General features: G+C 36.8%; 1 pseudogene; it reads right to left on the bottom strand.

Annotated features, from left to right (window-relative positions):
• Positions 1-3,819: 3,819 nt before the first annotated feature.
• Positions 3,820-5,378, bottom strand: LOC700882 (TNF receptor-associated factor 6 pseudogene; annotated as a pseudogene).
• Positions 5,379-8,657: the final 3,279 nt, after the last annotated feature.

The following is an 8,657-nucleotide window of genomic DNA, read 5'->3' as shown; positions in this document are numbered from 1 at the left end:
GGTGTCTTCAGGGAGAACAGGGAACAGAGGATATAAGCTGGAGGAGGCAGGGCGGAGAGAAATCGGGCCAGAGAGGGACTAGGAATTAGAAAGAAATTTAGAAACCTTCTGCACGTGGTGAATAAATAGTGAACACAGGAAGTACAGACAATTAAAATCAGGAAATAGCCAAAACACATAATCAATTTGATATAAGGACTTTGTACAGAGTAAATCTTAAGACCCAAAAACGAAATTTAAGGAATTAGGAATTGCTAAATGCAATGTAGGATCCTAGATTGAATCTTAGAATAGAAATAGTTCATCAGCGCAAACACTGGGGAAAGCTGAATAAAGTTTATAATCCAGTGAATAGTATTGTCCCAGTGTTAGTTTCTTAATTTTCAGAAATGTATCATGATTATGTAAGATGCTGACATTAGGGGAAGTTGGGTAAAGGTTTACTGCAACTCTACTATCTTTGTAACATTTCTATACATTAAAATAATCTTAAAGCAAAAGGTTAACATTTTTAAAAAGGAATCCTGAATACAGAAATTAAAATAGATCTTGAATACATTATTAAATAATCAAATATGGTTTCAGAAAACTAAGTGCTAATCCATCCCACTTCGAAAGAAAGATTTCACCTGGTTCCTCAGCCTGCCCTGGCATTTTGTCTTCCTGTTGTCATAGCCCCCCCCTTACCTCTAATCTGGTTCCTTTTACCAGGCTTCATTTCATCCACAAGGAAAGAAAAATGCCTGGGTAACCATGCCTTACTTAGCCTTTCGTATTCTCGATTTAGCATTTCTATTTCCTGAAGCAAAAATATTCCTCTTTAACCTTTCTCATCAATGAAATTAATCCAGCAATTAATCATTTCTGTTCTTTACAAGCTTGCTTCAAAATTTCAGTTCCTCCTAAGAGCCTATCTATGCATATTTGGTTTAATTGGGTGGAAAAATATCTAATGTGGACTACTCAATGAATGTCTTGGTGTGTGAGCAGTAGGGGAAGAAAATGCCGCTTTTCCAATGTTTAAGGAATGATATTGGCTGGCTTAATAAAAACAGATTCATTGAAAGTTTTTATATACTCCAATACAACAAATATGTATTGAAAGCCTTTTACAAGCCACATGATGGAAAAACAAAGATAAATGAAATCCCTAACTTCAAGGAGAGTCCATCCTAGGGAAGACACAACACAGCCTAGTAGAGAGGCAATTTCAGTGTGTTAATTGCTATTAGAGAAGTATAGTATAAGGCCTGATGGGATTGTATAAGAAAGGCACTGGGACTATGGCCAAATGCACATTCAATCATTCTTTTACCAAGTTTTAAATTTATGAAACACACTGAAATAGTGCTTTCCCATGGCTTTTTTAACGGATGCTTTTTCCCTACACACAAAGGATCTTTAAATTGTTCTACTCTAGACACAAAGCATCTGTGACATGCCATTTTCTGTGAAACACATTGTTGCATTTTTGTCTAACATGTTATTTTCCCAATGACTATTTATCAACTGCTCTATGTTTGTCTAATGAACAAAAAGTGCAAGGCAAGGAAATAAACCTCAGTAAAACAATAAAAAGGCAACCATGCATCATCGATTTAGCAGGGGAGGAAAGGAACAAATAAAAAGAGCACAGACTCAGTTGGTTCTGAATACCAGGAAACGGAGTCTGTGTTTCTCAACAAGTAAATAGCATGAACTCTGCCAACTAGTTGGAAGCACTGAGAAAAAATAAAAAGTCAGCCAAGTTTTAATTAAAAAAAAAAAAAACTATTCAGCTGTATTCAGGTGATCCAGTAGGACACAGTCACAATCAAGAGGCTAAAAAAAGCAGCAGTGATAAGATTATACACACAGTACACATTCCTGCCCATACACAGTAACTTGTTTTACCATTACCACTAATTCAACCAAGGCAAATATTTTAATATCTAGAACCACTCATATATCAGTCAGCTTGGATTGCCATAACAAAATACTATTGACTTTGGGGCTTAAACAACAGAAGTTTTTATTTCCCACAGTTCTGATGCAAATAATGAGTAGAAAACAATATAAAATCACAGGTTAAAAAGTAGTTTCTGGATACACATCTTCTAAAAGCAATTAACTAACTGCAGCATGTCTAGAGATGTCAGTACCTTAGGCATACCTTCCTGATTATCAAAACAAATAAGGTATCCTAGGGAACTGGCCTATCACACATGATAGGAAATAATGTAGTAGTCGGATTAGGACTAGGCAAAAGGCAGTGGATGCAAAGACAGTTCTAGTAGATGAATAGTATTTAAAAATCTGAGAAATAGTAACTTTCTAAACTTACATTCAAATTAAAATAAGGTATTGATTTTCTGAAGGTAGCTTTGGAAGCATATTTAAAGGCATATTATGAGAATGTGTGTGTGTGTATTTCCCCAGTTCTATCCTGAATGTCTGGAGTGCCTTAAGGTGGCACATTTTAACCTCTCAAATCTAGGCATCCATATTTATTATGTAGAATTGTAATTGCATCAAACTAATCTGGTTCAACTTTTATGTAACAAAGTTGTGAGGGTTTTTTTTCCGGTTTCCATGGACTCCAGGTTGAAGGTCTCCTAACCTGAGCATGTCCAGATGAACCAAGTGTGTGACCACAGGTGGAGCCTAAGTGCTCTGACAAGAGTGATGACTGAAGTAAGAAGCAGACACCATATGGTAGGATCCAGGGGCCAATCAGATACAGTTATGTCATCATCCATGGCAAGATCCAATCAGATCATGCTTCTTGGCATCACCTCATTGCAAAATTCAATCAGATCACATCTCATTACCCTATGCTTATACAACTTGACCCAGCCCCTAGTTCAGGGAGATACTGGTTTGGGAACTATCTCAATGTTCTCCTTACTTGTTATAAGTAATAAAATCTCCTTACTAAATGCTCCTTGGTCAGGGTCATTAGGCTTATACTCACCAAGTGACCAACCCCCCCACCACTGCCAATTGTGTAAGTAACAGAATGTATTGACAAATATTTTTCCATAACTTATTAAAGTGAAATGAAGTAAAATATATAATACTTTAACAAAGAATGATTTTTTAATGTGAGAAAAGGAACTCTAGCACAAACACAATATAGCTCATAAATTTGGACAATGTACTTAGCATCACTAGTCATCAAATTCCTCAATTGTAAAATGAGGATGTTAAAAATATGATCTCTTAAGATTCCTTTGAATTTTGAGACTACATGTCTTTTTTTATATGATCGAACTTCTAAGTATAAAGACTGCAGAGACTCTTTGATTAGATAAAATGTTAAGCATTTTAAAAAATATTCTAACTTAAAAATACCATTTTACTTTTTGTACCATTTACATTTTATAATTTCTCCCTTTTTTGTGATTTTCAAGTTTAATATATTACATGTAATACTATAAAAATAAATTGAAGTTTTAAGGAAAGTCCATTATTATTGAAAGTTTACTACTCTGAGTCTGGGCTTTCTGACAATAAAATATACCAGAGCAAAAGCCCAAGAAAGTACAACAAAGAGGTATACTAACTGACAAAATAGCTGCTGCAACATGCCACAGGCACTTCAGGCCTAACATTTCTGAAAAAAGCATGGAACACGTGGATTCCCAGGAAAAAACTGCCTCAGATCATTCGTAACAGGAAGAAATAGTAAGTGACCTCTCTAACAACACTCACTAGTAGATACTACATCTTTCCCACGGCATTTTTGTTTGTTTGCATGTTATTGAGAAAAGGGCATGTTATTGAGAAGTTTGCATGTTATTGAGAAGAGGTAGTTGTTTTTGAACAAGTGAGGGCAAGCTATATCCCTGCATCAGTACTTTGTGGCTGAAAACCCTCCCTCCGAAGGCTGCCCATGTCAAAGCAGGTGGAGACCTCACAGCGCACTAATAATGTGTCATACTTAATGAAAGTTCTTTGTCTTAGTGCTTCCAGATGTATAAAAGTTACATAGCCAAAACCTTTTGGGTTCCATGGGATATGTGGGTTGCTGGAAAGCAAGCAGCTCTGGTTTGGCATCCATTATCTCTTCGTGGTTTTGCCTTACAGGTGCTTGAGACTGATCAAGGATTGTAAGACATATTGTACCTGGAAGGGCCATGGGAGGTGGCTGTCATACTCTCCTTGCATTGTGTGAACAAAAAGGGATATATAGTTTGCACAGCACTGAGCAGTCAGTAACTGAAGGTGCAAGCGCATGCACAGTTTGTACCCAGGTTTGCCCGTGTAGAATCCAGGGCTATGAATCACAACAGGTTTCTCCTCTTCTTGACATTTCAAATGCACTCCCAATCTTCCAAATGTAAATTCCGTTGCACTGCTGTGCTTCAATGTCAGCAACTTTGTCCTCAAGGGTTCGAATGGTTCATTTGAGCTCACTTACATATATACTCTGAGTTTCTATTTCATCAGTCAGCTCCTGGATTTGATTATCTTGTCCTACAAGGCGATCCTCTAACTGGTGACTAGTTTCCTGGAAATTCCGGGCCTCTGAGATATACCCAGAGTCGGGTATAAGGCTCAAACTATGAACAGCCTGGGTCAACATTCTTGTGTGACAGGGTGTTCTCTTGTAGGTGGTGTGACAAGTGATTCCTCTGCATCTTTTCATGGCAATCAAAAGTACGGAATGTGCATGGAATTGGGGCTGTAGGGCAGTCTACATCATAATATGAGGCATCTGTTCTCTGATGAGTATAGTATTGCAGTATTCACAGATGACATTTGCCAAAGGACAGTTCTGGTCCACGGATCTTTTTATCTTCAAATGCCATTGATGCAGCACAGTTGTCACAAGACACCTGTCTCCTTGGACAATCCTTCAGAATGTGAATATTAATATGGAATTTTTGGAAGGGATGCTGGCATTGGGGACAATCCATTAGAGCAAACTCACAATGTGCTTGATGATCCCCAAGATGCCTCAGTTCCATCTTGTGCAAACAACCTTCATTTGGACAGTTCACCATCAGAGAAAGAATCTCACGTTTTGCAAAACTGTCTGGAAATAGTTTATTTTCCAACAGTATTTCATCGTCAACTGGACATTTGTGACCTGCATCCCTTATTGATTTTATGATACAGCCTTTGCGGAACCTATGGCCGCATGGCGTTTGCACTGCTTCTCGTAATGCCGTCAAGCAGATGGGGCATTCATACCTGCTTTCCAGGGGTGGGTCAAACTCTACATCATATCCCTGGATCTCCTCCATAAAGGAGCTGGAAAGGTTCCCCATGCTGGCAGTTCCACCCACACTATCATCTTTTGTTGCAGCGCTACAGGAGCTGGCCATGGCCACACAGTAGTCACTTTCAGACTGGCTGGATCCACAGCCGTTTTCACAGTTTAGCAGACTCATAGTAACTTGATTATCACATGCTTGCTCAAGTGCACTGGGCGGCAGAACCAGGCGGGCAGGGATCCCCGCCAGCTACACGACTCTGATCAGCCAAGGGCTAATAGAGGATGGACACAGACACTACGCTCCGAGAGGAGGCTGCTTGGACCTCAAACTCTAGGGTCAAAGTGCGCCATCGCCACCTCCGCGGGCCGCCGGCAGGCCAGTCCCCAGCTGCGGACGCCACTGCTTCCACCTTCTGTAATTTCTCCCATTTTAAAACATTTTTTCTCACTACACCCTGTGAGAAAGATTCCAGTCTTCACTTTGCAAATGAGAAAACTGAAGAAAAGACAGGTGAAGTGATTTAGTTGAGCTTGTACCACTAGCCAGTGAATAAGACTCTGATGCCCTGTTTGAACTAAATCCAGTATTGTTTCTTCACTTGTCTGATAGTATATTCTACTCTTCAGTGCACATGAATACCATTTTTTAATGGAAAATGAAAAATTATTCTTCAGTCAATTATAGTATTACCTAAGAATTTATTGAATATTTATACTCCTGTGCTGAGCTTTGGCATTATATTAATTAAATCAAAGTCCCTGCAGGATCCCTCTCTAGAAAGAAAATATGAATCTATAGACATGTTTGTAAAACTGAAGTTTCCAGCACTTTGCAGTATTTTCCACTCACCCACGTTACTCGTTTCTACTCCTCTTAATTTCTACCCTTTTTGTGTACTACCAAACAGAAGATGCCTTCTTTGATATTACCTAGAGTTTACTTACAATTATGCATTGACTTGAAGTCATGGCAAGAGGTAAACATGCAAGGGGAAGGTATAGTATATGATATGATTACTTCTGTGTGTGTGACTTCTTGGTCCAGATACATGAGAACTGGTTGCTTTGTGTTGCTAAGCTAATTATAGAATAATATGGTTGGCTGAAGAATAATTTTTTAATTTATATATAAAACGATGGAACATAAAGTCTTGCTTGCATGAGCAGCTAGTCAAATAAGTTATAACGATAGTGGACATAATAGAACTTCTGATGAAACATAACAATTGAACAAATAAGAATAATTCACTAAAGGAGATTTCATAACATTATACTGTCTCCATGTGATGGAAAGATCACCTTATCTTTGCATGCTAGACCACTAAGAGTTGACCATGCAGTGTACCAGTATAATTACTACACAGTGTTTCTGCTCTTTGAAACACTGGGAGCTGAGAAAGGTTTAGAAAAACACATCCTAAACAATATTTATCTTTATTATTGATAGACAATTGAAAATATTGGGAGTTTGAGTAAAGAGTATAGCTTGGTGTTTAAGAGCACAAACTGGGGAGATACATGATATTCAAAATAATGGGCTAAGAAATGAGATGTATTTGGCAATGAAGGACTAAATTCCGAACAAAATAAACAAGCTAAAGAAAAACAATGTTCTCTACGTCCTGGACTAAGCTGTGACTACAGGGTTAAGATAAAGGGATGACCTGGACTTGATATATGGGTCACCAATGAGGCTATATAATTGAGAACTCTCATTCCTCTTCTATTAATCATTTGTTAAAATGCATTGAGGAGAACCACATTCTATTCAAGTATCTCCATATACATAAACAAAGCTTTCTAGCAGGTTTCATTTCCAAACCCTTCAGGGAAGACAATTACCTTTCTACTTAGGTGAATTTGGCAACTGAAGTCAGAAGAGTAGCTCCTTTGGAGTCTTGGGGCAGGGAATACTGCTAAAAATATAATTCATTTCTTGTGTGCAGGACCCTTTGTATTAAAATGAATTGCTCAGTTTCATTTGTAGGAAAAAAAAAAACATTTTACACTGCTGAAACACAGCTGAGAGGCATTTTTGTCAAATAATTCTTAGGTGTAAGAGAAGATGTATGAAAGTGCTTTCATTAAAAGTTAAGGGCTCCTTTATTAGTATTCACTCTTTGAGGTCACTGGTTTATGGAAAAATTAAAAGGGAAAAATGAAGCAAAGGAAAATAAAATGGTAGTGGCTGTTATGTTTGTTTTCTGTTTTTACAACACTAGACAGATGCTACACATCCCTAGCAGTGCTTACATAATGTCAGGTTATATAAGAAAAACCTTACATAATTATTAGTCAGATTATACAGTCTTATGTTTACCATGGAAATATCTATATTCTGCTCCTAAGGCTATGAAATGCTATTTTATGCCTTGAAGGAAGCAATTAATGGACAGGCTAGAAATAAATTTTAATTTCCTTGGAATTTGTAACTAATATTGATGATTTGTTGCATGTCCTAAACTCCTTTGACAACAGAAATAGTTTAAGGCAACTCTACCACCAAAAAGATATTTATTTACTCTCTATAACATCAATATTTAAATTTTATTCTAGTGTGTTTAACATAGATATAAATGATTCTGTTTTAACTTCAGTATATCCATGTTTTAACTTATTGCTTTATTAATTGAGATCTCTCATTAGAACATTGAGATCTCTTTGAGCTTATTTGGCCTTATTTTACTGTTTGCACTTACATTTGAAAACATTTCTGCAATATGTATTTTGATTTTGCCTTTTATTATATGCATTTTGTTTTACAACATAAATATTGAACTATTACTTTAAAAACTAGATAAAATAACCAAGAGTGATATCAATATTTAAGTAAGCTATTTGTCTGGAAAGATCCTAAGATAAAGTTATCTAAGTAAATTTTGAAATAGCATTCTTTGGAGGTAATCAATGAGACTAAAAGCCATGATTCAAGGAATCTAGCCATAGTTAATAATAATTCAACATTGTTAATGTGAGCTGTGATTGCAACTTGGTCATATCCCATCTCTTCAGAAGGATGAATACACTTGAAGTTTTATTTTGCAATCATACAGAATATTTTCTAGGCATGATAAACACAAATCATGGGTGACAGGCCATGTTATTTTTTTTTTTAGTTCAACTAATGGAACTTGGAATTTTAAGGTTAAAAATGAAGAAGTCTCAGGCAAACTAGGATGAGTTGATCATCCTACTAATTTTCCTTGCCTATTCTGCCTACCTGGGAAGTGAATGTAATGCCCAAGAGTATACATTTCAACTTGAAACTATAAAAACAAAAGCTTCATTCAAATAGCAGAACAGATAGAAAAAATGGGTCCTTAATGACCTGTCTGAGCAGCTACATCAGTTTTGAATTGTCTACCCCTAAATGTTATATTAGGTGAGAAAAACAAACCCAGTTTTGCTCGAATCACTGTAGTATTTTCTGTTAAATGCAACGAAATGCATTCCC

Source organism: Macaca mulatta, chromosome 9, assembly GCF_049350105.2.
Source record: "Macaca mulatta isolate MMU2019108-1 chromosome 9, T2T-MMU8v2.0, whole genome shotgun sequence".
Classification (NCBI taxonomy): domain Eukaryota; kingdom Metazoa; phylum Chordata; class Mammalia; order Primates; family Cercopithecidae; genus Macaca; species Macaca mulatta.
This window is presented reverse-complemented; position numbering and strand designations above follow the sequence as displayed.